Here is a 12,219-nt window from a genome sequence, read left to right on the forward strand (position 1 = left end):
GATAAGTTTATATTTTACGAACACTAGTGTTTGTTTCCTTGATACATATACCTTACATACAACACCCAAGCAGTCAGAAAACTGAGTTTGCGCACGCAATATACACCGATGTAATTTTATATTTAAAATAACTGTATGTATATACTTGATTAATTACCTAAATTAATTCTTATTTCTCTGGTTTTCATTTCGTATTTTGAACTAGTATTTAAATTTCGTTTTTTATTCGCCATGTAGCGCGAGATTAGTATTTCATGAAAATTTTATATTGAAGAATTCTATGTAGACATACATCTTAGTTATTTAATAATATGTAATTAAATAAGTCTTTAAATTTTTTTATATATACCTACACAAATTTCATTTTTAAATTACATATAAGTTTTATTATTTTATACTTTAAATTGTTAGTTCAGACATCGGCGCGCAAAAAAACAATTCTAAGTTCGAGAAGGTTTATAGAAAGCACTAACGTGATAAAGCATGTGTAATTATACATGCTTTGAAGACAGGATAGCAGTACTTTGTGCATCTGTCAGATATGCATCCCATATTCTACACTTCAATAGTCTTTGTTGTGTTATGAGAGATCTATCAACATGATACAATCCTTTTTATTTATACTCATACTTATGTAATATATAGGTTTTACGACATTGTAACGTTGTTGGGTGTATACTCCCTTTCTCTCGTCAGTGATTTGACATTTGAAAGAAGAAGACAAAACATCGTTTAACTAATCGCAACTTTTTAGTATAGTCTTCTCTACATTACGAATATGTATGTTTTAGTTTTAATTATTTATAATTTGTTGTATGTATATTCGTAAGTTTTAACAAAAAATAGTCCGGTTTCGGGACGAAGATCGAGTGTTAATTCGGTCCGCGTAGACCGTAGGGCGGCGGCCGGGGTTAGTAAACATAATCATGGCCTCCCGCTCTACAATTTAGCAGCTAAATGGAATGAAGAGTGCCTCTGTACCCTCCCCTCCCCTGTCTGCCTCCCATACGACACATTTACACTTATTGATATTACTGATAGGGTACATTTAAAACTTTACCTTTATATTAGCTTTCTTAAATACTAATAAATATACAATTATACCTATACATATTAAGAAATGACATTTATCTATAATGAAAATATGCAATAATATATTTTTTTACAATATTTTACTTCTTTGTTTCGTACGTACACCTAATGTACTTATTAATTATTATTTATATTTATAATGTTAGAAAAATCTCGTAAAAATAAGATATATGTATTAAAAATAAAAAAAATACGAATGAATCCATCCATTCGGAACTTCTTAACTAGATCTCCCCGCATAGCCCCTCGTATCGACCGCCGCGCCCTCATCTCGCAGGTATACGTAACACTTATCCCGGTTTTAATTGTCGCTCCGGTGATGACCCTCTCAAACTGCGATACCGGTAAACTCGTCACTAACTCTTAATATACTATTTCAATTTGTAATATGTATTATATTTATTCTACTATATTTATACACTTGTTTGTATTTAAACAATTTAATGCAATCGCGCAAAGCGATCTCCCTTACCTTCACCTAAGCCATTGGCAATACGTCTATGTCACACTATGCCTTTTTTACCTGACTTCCCTATAAGGGTTATATTTTTCAAGTGTGCCTTCTATATATTTATTATTCTAATGGGTGCAATAAATACTTGATGTATATTTAAAGTAGGCATAAAGTCAACTTTTCTGAGTTCTAAAAACAAACTTACAGTTTTCACGAAAGAAAAAAAAAATGCGTCTTAACTATTCCTTACTAATATTATAAAGGCGAGAGTTTGTATTTATGGATGTACGATGTGGATACGACGTATGCAAAAACTACTGTACGGATTTTAATGAAAATTTCCAATAATATAGCTTATACATTAATAACACATTGGTTATAATTTACAAAGATATTTTGTGAATAATATCTGACAACAAACACCTAAAACGCGAGCAAAGCCGCGTGCGAAAACTAGTATGTCATACAACTCGTTTTTATATTTTTCTTACATGACAAAAAAAAGAAACCAACCATTTGTAATTTAAATATCGTATAATTTAAAATTAAGAATTAAAATTGCACGAAATAATTGAATTGATATAAAAATTATGTTAATGGTTAATCCCGTTGATATAAATTTTGAAGATAAAACTAAGTTGTACAAATATAAGAATTTATTCAATTTTAAGAGATAGGATCAAATAACAGATTACAAAACCAAGATATAGTTCATTCAGACAGACTGCTTATAAGCACCTTTGAACAAACTTGGTAGATTGGGGATGTAGATTCTACTGAGAAGAAACTATTAAGAACCTAGTATTTAATCTATTATACAAAATTACGCTAAAAATATATATTATAAAGTTTAGGTTAAGTGTACAATTCTTTGAAAAAAAAAACTTTGCTAAGATACAATCCTATTACAATTTAGTATTCAGTTACATTTTACCCACACATACTAATACGTGAAGTAAATAAAAGCTCGTATAAATAGAAAATTCGAAGTGAAAAACACGTAACACTTATCTATTAAAAGAGTCTTTAAAATTGACTCACAATCGACTAAAATTGAAAACATCGAATGAGTAACTCCTGCATTTTTGTAATCGGCTAACCAATCCACTTACTAATAATGCGTTTCGTTATTTTTTTAATACCGTTGTATATACAAATCTACATACACATGTGTTTATAAATGAACCGCTGAAGTGTATATATAAAGATTTATTTATTTGAAAAAAAATCAATTGCATTTTAATTAATAAACTCAAACGAAGCATACCAAGTTTCAGTTTCCACTAATACAGAGAGACGAGAAGGCTCATTGCTTTAAATATTTTTATCTTAACCGAAGAATTCGTATTCAAACCTGACCTAACATCACTGAGTTTTCATACGTTAACATTTTTTATAATTCATTTCGTACCTACTCGGCGGCAAAGGTAAACATCGTGAGGTTACCAGCATTAGCCGAATGAAATTCTGTCATATGTGTACTGCATTGCCAATCCGCGTGGGGCAACGTGGTAGAATAATCTTTATACCAGATTTACAAGAGTAAAGGAAACCTCTGCACAGTTGCGAAAAAAAAAAACAGAAATCAGTTGTTGTTGTTGCTTTAGTTGTTTCTTGTTTACGTGAATATTTATATTGAACTAATTTAATATTTTGTTTGACAGTTGACTTTAAATATCTTACGTAAGTTGTTCTAAATGTGAAAAAAAGATTTTCATATTAAAACCTTCACTATTAATAAGAGTATGAAATATGTTTCGGTCTCATAAGATTTCTTATCTTCAAAACCGGTATGTCTAAAGCTTTATAGTGAAAATGTAAATCTTCTTAATTCACTTAAGTACATTCTTAATCTAAGAGTCGCTAAAAATTATGTACTAAAATGAAACCTAACATACTCCCATTGGAATCTAAATTTCTTTTATTGCTCATATCATAAACTTTTCTCATTTAACTGGAATATTTCCAACCAACTGGAAACGAGACTTTATCATTGCTGTATTTAAAAAACCTACTTGCTTCTTTGATTTCAACACTATTTAAAAAAAAAAAAATCTAGTTCAATCTATACAAATTCCTTATAATATAGTTTTCGGACATATATTCGGTTATATGCGTTTATTGTGAGTATTACAAAAAAATCAAAATAGTCTTCTACATGATATTTGCGTACTTTATACAACGCCGTCTGAGGGTAGATTCCATAAACCAATTATTCTACCACCGAAAACCTAACGCCCGGTGACGCTGTAAAGGCCAGTAGGACCAACAGCACTGCTACAGACAGACTCAAACATAGAAAACCAATACTTGTATGAATTGCCTCGTAAGTCTACCTCGGCTAGATTTTATAGCCTAGATCAAGAGATTCTGGGTTGAAATTGCGTGTCAGGCGAATAAAAAAAAAACGTCTAAAATTTGTGAGTTGTTTCATATCTCGTGCCTTAAGACCACGTTTAGCACACACGTTTTCGTGTACACCTGATATGGCTAGTCTTAACATCATATTTACCAGCATTATAGGTAGGAGTAGAGTGAAATGTTATTTATTTCTTACAGTACCAATGTCTATGCGGTAAGCGCAACTTACTAAAATATTCTATTCATACAAAAAAAATTGCTTTTGCAGTTTTAATTTCGTGACGTTTTACTATACAGATGACAATTAAATGCCATCATCACACCCATAGGATCGGAATGTGGATTCTAACGAGAAGAACCGGCACCAAAAACATCAACTACATTTAACACTAATTGCCATCCATTTTTATATTACTTATAATAAAATTTATGTATCCTACATGAAAAATATTGTACAGCTACTAATTATTTTTATCATCTAAATAATCTTATACCTGTGACCTGTTTATTAATATATTTTTAATGTTGTTTTTTTTTAATTGGCAAGTAAAAAGTTCTGTGGATTTTTTTATATATATAATTTATGTTAATAAAGTTTTGCGATACTTCATATTAGCTATTACATAAAGACAAAAAATACCCAATATATTTAGCAGATTAGTCATTTTATGGGCTATGACACTAAAGTATTTTCAGAGTTTTTTAAGAGCATATTATATAATTTTATTCATTTAACATAACTCGTAGAAATATAGCAGAAAGTTACAGTCGATATTAGTTGAAAAATTAAGGTAATAACTACGGAGCTATAAGCATTTTAACGATTAAATGTTGCCATGTTTCTTCAATGGTGACGATGAAAATATTATATTTAAATGATACCCACAATAACGTAAAATAATAATTTAAAGTTAATTTGTAATTTACACAATTATCGTACTACAACGATTTTCCACTTTCACCTCAACGTAATGCGCCTTAGCCAGTTGCACTACAGCCTGGGAAATTGAGGATTAACCCCTAGTAATTGTCTTACAGTTTACTTCTCACGGCTTATATTTTAAGATCTTATTATTACTATTTTAATATTTCTATATTGAAACGTAGAGAATATTTCTTATGTTTATTTGTGTTTATAAATACTTTTAAAAGGTTCAAAGACCTACATTTATTTTAAAAGTGATGTCTTTCTAAATTATAATATGAAAGATCGATTATTTTCCCTACACTTTCCTACACTCACGGCAAGGTCCCAATCCTCTTTCGTCGTGTACGTTTTTTTGAATATTAAAATATCTATTCATTATTGTTCACATACGTTAAAAAGCGTTATGGTGCATATTAAATTACTAAAATAATTAATGACGGAATTCACCTATTAATGAGTGGGTTATTATATAATTAAACTAAATTGAATCACCGTTTTCAGGGTACATTTATTTTCTGAAGTTGCAAAATAAATGCTATTTATAAAATCGATAATCCTGACTACTGAATTATTTATTATAATTAAGAACTAATTGGCTCCTTATAAAATTGATCCCATCGTCGGAGATAAAAATATTGTCTAGTATCCGATATTTATCTACAGTTTGTCAACCACGGCTTCGTGTTATGAGTTTACTACGTTCTACGTTGACACCACCGCGTGATATTTCGCACTTTCTTCTGTCTAGACACGTCAAGTATTTGCCTTTTATATTAGATATTTCGTGATAAAGTAGATTTCTTAACAATAATGTACATTATTTTTTTTCTAATCTACAAAATCCTTCACTTAACTCGTACTCATATTCAGATAGTCATAATTCGTATATAAGGTAAATAGCTATTGATTTAATATTTAAGTACAAAACCATAACTTTATTGATTAAAAAAATTAACACGATTTTATTTTATTTTATGTTTATGGTCGATGTCACACTTGAATCAAACCACGAAAATATAGATTAAAAAGAAAATCTACAAATGTATACCTCAAAATCGTTTGTGAAATTCGCTTGTCAATAGTACATTAGAAACATCCTGTAAAGAAATCAAAACTTGAAACATTTTACCTAAGTATGCCAGTGAGGTAAGGCCGGAGAATAGCACGGTTCCCATGGCAGTCCTAATGAAGAGCGCAAACAACTCCACGCTCTAGCGAGCACCGGGCACCGTTGCGTCCTGCGGTGACGTCAGCCGCGTCGGTGGCGGGCCGGCACGTGGTCGTAGAGCCGGAGAAGCCGCAGGCGCATCGAAAGTGAGACCGCGAGGGGACGAGGGAACTGCGGGGCACGGTTACACGTCGGGTCGGCGAACCTCGCGCATCCAACCGATCCGCACTTGTACATGACCGTCTTATTGTTTCTATATCCGCACCACTTCATCTACCTACAAAAGAGAATTACAAAATCTATCATGAATATTATGACTCATTACAAGTTACATAAAATTATTAACAGGATATCGTTAGTAAAAACTTTCGATTTTATGTTAAACATCGTCCAATTGTAATGAAATAAAAATGTTGATGCATTACAATCAAACGCAACTTAATTTTCCAAAAATTCTGTAACCGGTATAGACTTGGGTAACAAAGCATACTAAGGTTTAAGTAAATTATTATTATTCCAAATGTTGTCTAATTCCAGTGACAATATTAGAGAAAGCTATTCATAAGTGTTTCTTGCAATTATCCAGCGGAAGTGAGCAACTGAAGCGAATATCCGTTTCTACCTGCGCAGTAATCAGTAGGAGTAACAGTCTCGTTCTCATTAATGCGTTATGACTATGTGACTTTGTTTAAAAATGCGTTTATTATGGCATTGGCTAAAATTACTTTAAAAAAAAATCTCGTACATATTACAAAATTGTTGTAGTATATCGACGCATCTTGTAATGTGGTTTGAATTTGAAATAATTTCACATCTAAAAAACAAGTACAAGATCCTTACTTTACGTTATGTGCTTAGACGATTTAAAAAACAGTCACACACTCATAAGGACGTAAATGATTTATTTTTTAATCTAATTGATGTCCATTTAAAGGACGAGTTATGCCGGTCACATAATTACTACTGAATATATTTTAATTTTTATAATTTGGATGTTATAATAGCACCCGTGCTTAAGAATATATAATTAAAAGTCGACGACGCCGAACTGAAGCCTCGGACATCGTTACTTGATACAAAAAAACGGCTCGCCTTCACAACGTAGACAACCTTACACAGTCGCGTTATTTTAAACAAAATATTTAATCGTTTTGCGTATATCGAGCGCTGACCGTTCGAGTATTGTGTTTAAACACGAAGGTCACGAGTTTTGAGGCTCCACTTGCCGTTATCTATTTTATAAGACTATAAAATCGTTTACATTTTCGAATCATTATATAGAACTTGATTTTAGAAAAATAAGTATATATAGTATTTTTTTATATATATAATTTATAAATCGTTTTAAGGAAACTATATTGAAATACACTCTTTCGATCTTTATTTAGTTACAGATAACGAAATACACAAGTCATTCTCAATATTTTTTAACCAATACAATAGAATGCTTCATTGGTCTAGTCACTTGACTTTAGTGTCTAGCCTACAAGGTTGCCGATCCCGAGTTTTTGCTCACGAGTAATTTTTAGGAATTTTTAATACTTAAAAATATTAAAAATACTCACATGACTTTAAAGCACGTTGATTGGTCTTGCGCCTGAGCCTGCGCCTCAATAAGTTGTGTAGGATGCCGCCCCATCGAATTTGAAAAGAGATAACCTGTGTTTTCTGTTAGTCTTGTACATCACACTTACTTATATAATATTGTCTAGCGCATTTTGCGAGTCTTGAGATTGGCCAGCGTGACCAAGAGGAGGTCGGATATAAAAAAGGCGAAAATTTAAAATATTTTCTTCCTTGTTATTTTTAAAAAATCATCTGAGATTTGATGGTCACAGTGGCATCCACAAAGGAATTCTGAGTATTTAATTGTAAGTTGACATGGTATAATTATGGGCCGTTAATAAGCAACCAAAACCCGCAGTGTTTTTAAGACACTGCGGCATAGTATATTTTTTTATAAGTTATGACGTTTATTAACTTTAATATATAATAGTTTTAAATTACCTTTTTTAATGTAAATATTACTTATTTTAATATATTAAAACGTAAGAATGCGACTGATTCTAACATTTAATACAAACACAGAAAAAAAAGAAATAAATTTACGCTCAACCTTACATAATCAAGCGGGGGGTCACTCGGTCTCCCAAATGTCGTTCCCGCGAAGTTGAGAACAGTCATATCCTATCGATTTGTTAAGATGGCGTACGCGGAGTGGGGGTCTGGGGGGAAAGGCGGGGGTGGCAGCCTCCCGGCGCAGCGTGCAGCTTGCACCTGCCTGGTTGCCTGTATCGCGGCCTAACCGCGACACACTAGCGACATCACATCGCTCTCCTAACTATGCGTACAAAGCTTACCACACCTCCAGACTCTAGTTTAAATAACTTACACTACATTCACACACAAATATTCAAACCATATTGTAGAGCTGGAAAACAAACCTCCATATATTATATTTATTCGTCTTCCTATATAGTAACGAACATTCCCGAAATGTTTAATACATATGTATATTGGAAGTTCCATGACAGCACGAAAACATTCAAAATTTTGTATCTCATAAAGTTAACATAAGATTCCAATAACTTGTAAGGTTAGTTTGTCAAAATAAACGGATACTATAGTAAAATAAATGCGAAGATCGCGACAAAAGTGAACGTGTACGCAAACTTTCTTCGAGCGGGATCTCTGGGGCCAAGCCCTTTTGGCCTCGTTCCATCCTTAGCGACCGTGAACCCAGTTGAAATCGAATATCCCAAGAAAACGCTGTATAAGTATCGAAATTGCCCACTACGTTTATCTAAGAGCTCGTACAATTTAAACGAAAGTATGTACAAGCTGTGTTAATATTAAATAATGTTGGTAACCTAAAAATGAAGATAATTCTGTAAAATGTAAAAGCTAAGTCTTTCATTTAGATAGGTTATAAAATGCCATAGGCGTTATACGCCCGCCCTCGAGCGCGACCGCGACCCGATACCTACTTTGAATGTAGCTCTTAACACAAGGTCGAAAACACAATGTATATTAGACTAATATACATACGAAAATGTGTGATAAAACAATTTCCAACATAAATAAAAGAAATACTTTTTGTTTTTACAATACGGTCGCTTCACGAGTAACTTGCTGTGGGCTATAAGCTGACGAATGTTATGAGATTCTTAAGCTATATACAGCTTAAAGAGATGAAAAACTCTTAAGATTACATATATACTAGATTAATTCACTGAAAATTAGCAAATACAAAGATTGTCCCACATTCACGTGTTGGGTATGGTCGCGGTTACGATTTACCAGGGCGGAGTATGTCGAGCCGGCTTTCAGAGGGCGACGCGCCCCTCGATCGGGCTCCGTGACTGAAGCGTTCTCAAGGTCGCAGACGAAGCGATGGAGATATTTTTCTTTTTAATTGTGTTACATACAGCCATATTTATGTATTAGGTTCTCGTGATTGGTCCAAAATCTTAAATCAACCTTTAAGACTTATTTTCATGACACTCGTATCATAAACAGCTTATGTTTATAAGATATGAGGTGATCCCCGCTTACATAAATACACTTGTCGTAGGTATGGTTTCTAGTACTATTTCGAAAATTAGTGCGCCGAGATAAATTCAAAGACGAGTTGTGCCCTCGATCGCGAGGTCTCCTGTGACCGTTGAATTACCAAGGTCGCAGACGTAACGTACTTGAGGGGCTTATTACTTAAAGACACGAATCAAATATATTTAATCCAAATATATAATTGAATAGAAATAGTAGGTATATTAAATACTTAAAATACTGATTCTGATGCTGTAAAAAATTGTGTTTCTTGACACATTCATAAGATAATTTTCATGTGATATATTTAAATTGTATAAAATACTATATACTAATGAAAAAAGTATCTTCTGAGAAGTTTTCTGTCGGATATTTGATTTAGGTAGAGTCGTCCGAATTGATGGTAGCTGTACATTTAATGACACCTGTAAAACGACGATTCACGAGTGCTTAAGAGACTACTTGAATTTACTATATTTTGATACAATGGGTTGTGTTTCAATGTCGTTCACGTCTATATTCAGGCTACACGTTCCCACTGCGGTGACGTTTACACCGTGTCGCGCTCCTCGACCTCGCGATTTTTCTTGACCGGTGGTTACCAAGGGCGCAGACGAAACGTACGTGAAGTGCTACTGCTCGATATTATAATGATTTTAGAATATTTCAATTACAAATCTACGGGACCGTAAAACACAGACGTTAAAAATTGATGAAAATTTTTATAGTGCTCTTTTTAAAAAAAAGTATCTGCAGCCACTCAAGGTTTATTAGGTGTATGAACAGCCAGCCTATTGTACATAGTTAACGCGTGATTAAAATGATAACTTGCAATCTAATTGTAACATGTATAGGACTTACCTAATTTGATGACAAAACTATTTTGAAATCGAAAATGTTAGCAACCTTTGAGTTATTTTTTTTGTGGTAATCATACGTCTATTGTCTTTTCGTTTGTTATTTCAGAGTTGATTGAAATCAATCCAATAATGCCAAGTTAGCAATCATTGTTTCAACCTAAACGACATGAATATCTATCAATTTTTGAATAGGAACACATTGAGGTGAAATATTTAGTGCCGAACAGTCCTTTTTGGAAAGAAAAGTAGTTGATTCGTCATAGTGCATACTTCATTTCGTCATATATACGTCAAATAGATTTCTTTAAAATATATGAATAAACTTAACTATAATTATATCACAAGATTTTCACAATTTTTCGATTTGATAAAATCAGTAAAAAATGTAGAATAAATATAATTTTGCATTAATCTAATTGTTACTAATGCTTCCTTTAGTTGGTTTTGTTTTTGTCGTATTATTTAGCTCGATTACATACGAATTTAGTTGAGTTAATTTAAATTATTACACAACTAATTTACATATGATATATCTACATTTACCTGCTACGAGTGTTGTTACATTTTAAATACAAAACTTCTATAATTATTTGTATCTTATTTTCGAAATTTGCGTCATTGTGATACAGCCGTGTCCCCGTGATCCCGTGTTAAGGGATGCGGGGAGTAAGATTGAATTAAGCATTGTATCCCTCGATTTTAGTCAGCTCCCCGAATATAGCAGTTTCTCTTCGCTTTATGGCCATTTTGATGTCGTGACCCCTTATCGCATTGTTTGGAGCAGTCTTTAGTTTTTCGAATAAAGAGGGTGATTGCGTCGTTGTAGATATCTTTGTTATAATTAAACTTTTCCGAATTACGTAATATTAAGTACAGCAAGGTCTCATATCGAGCATCTTGGAGCTGCAGTTTATTTGTCGCCGCACACAATAATAACTGCTTCGCTCGTCAATCTCTGTGTCTCTTTTATGGCCAGTGAGCGCGATCCTATGACATAGACCTTCCTAAAGAGGCACTCCTTGTCAGTTACTGTATGTTCGAATTACTTATATAATTTTTTTTGATAATGGGTAATATTGTTCGTAAGCAGAATATTTGTCGCAGCAGTAATCTTCATCGTCATTATAAAGAATGTTTATGACTGCCTCGTTCACAAAGAGCCTGTCAGGATTCCCGTTTTTGAGCTCTCTGGAGCTACAGCTACTGTTATATAATTCGCACTCTCGCTCTCAACGCGGCGTCGGAAGCTGATCACGATTCATCTTGTATGTCCCAAATCCAGGTACCCCGCTTGATCCCAATTTGTTGGATATTCGTTGTAATATACATATATAAATCTTCTAAAATATTAATTATAAAGAGATCAAATATATCTTATTTTATTTCTAGTTTGTTGCATTGTAATTAACGTAGAAGTGTTCGCGACTACGTGTCAATTAATGTCGCCATTATTTTCTCGGTAAACAGGATATTTTAGTCACTAATGAGTGACCATAAAATCTTTATTCATGTTAAATTAAGTAAGAGTCGAAGAGTGCGTATCATATAAATTAGCTATAGATTATGTATAAGTATGTACCTACAGTGTCTAATGAATACTATTTATTTTTATTTATTTATACGTTTATAATACGTGATAAAAGTAAAAGTTAGCCGATGAAAGTAAAATTTCTAGGTCATAACGTTTTAAATTGAAACGTTTTTGATGCAAAAAAAAAACGGAAAATTGTTTTCACCAGTACTGAGTTTCGCGCGCTTTTAACCTTTTAGCGATAGTTTTGTTTGTCATTTATTTTTCGGTTTTGGT

At 32.8% G+C, this 12,219-nt stretch overlaps 1 protein-coding gene across 1 annotated transcript in view; it reads left to right on the top strand.

Annotated features, from left to right (window-relative positions):
- LOC125070913 (metastasis-associated protein MTA3) overlaps window positions 1–12,219 on the top strand; it is a 57,322-nt gene that overhangs the window by 17,404 nt on the left and 27,699 nt on the right. The gene's annotated exons all lie outside the window — the stretch shown is intronic.

The sequence above is a fragment of the Vanessa atalanta genome, chromosome 18 (genome assembly GCF_905147765.1).
Source record: "Vanessa atalanta chromosome 18, ilVanAtal1.2, whole genome shotgun sequence".
NCBI classification, from domain to species: Eukaryota; Metazoa; Arthropoda; class Insecta; order Lepidoptera; family Nymphalidae; genus Vanessa; species Vanessa atalanta.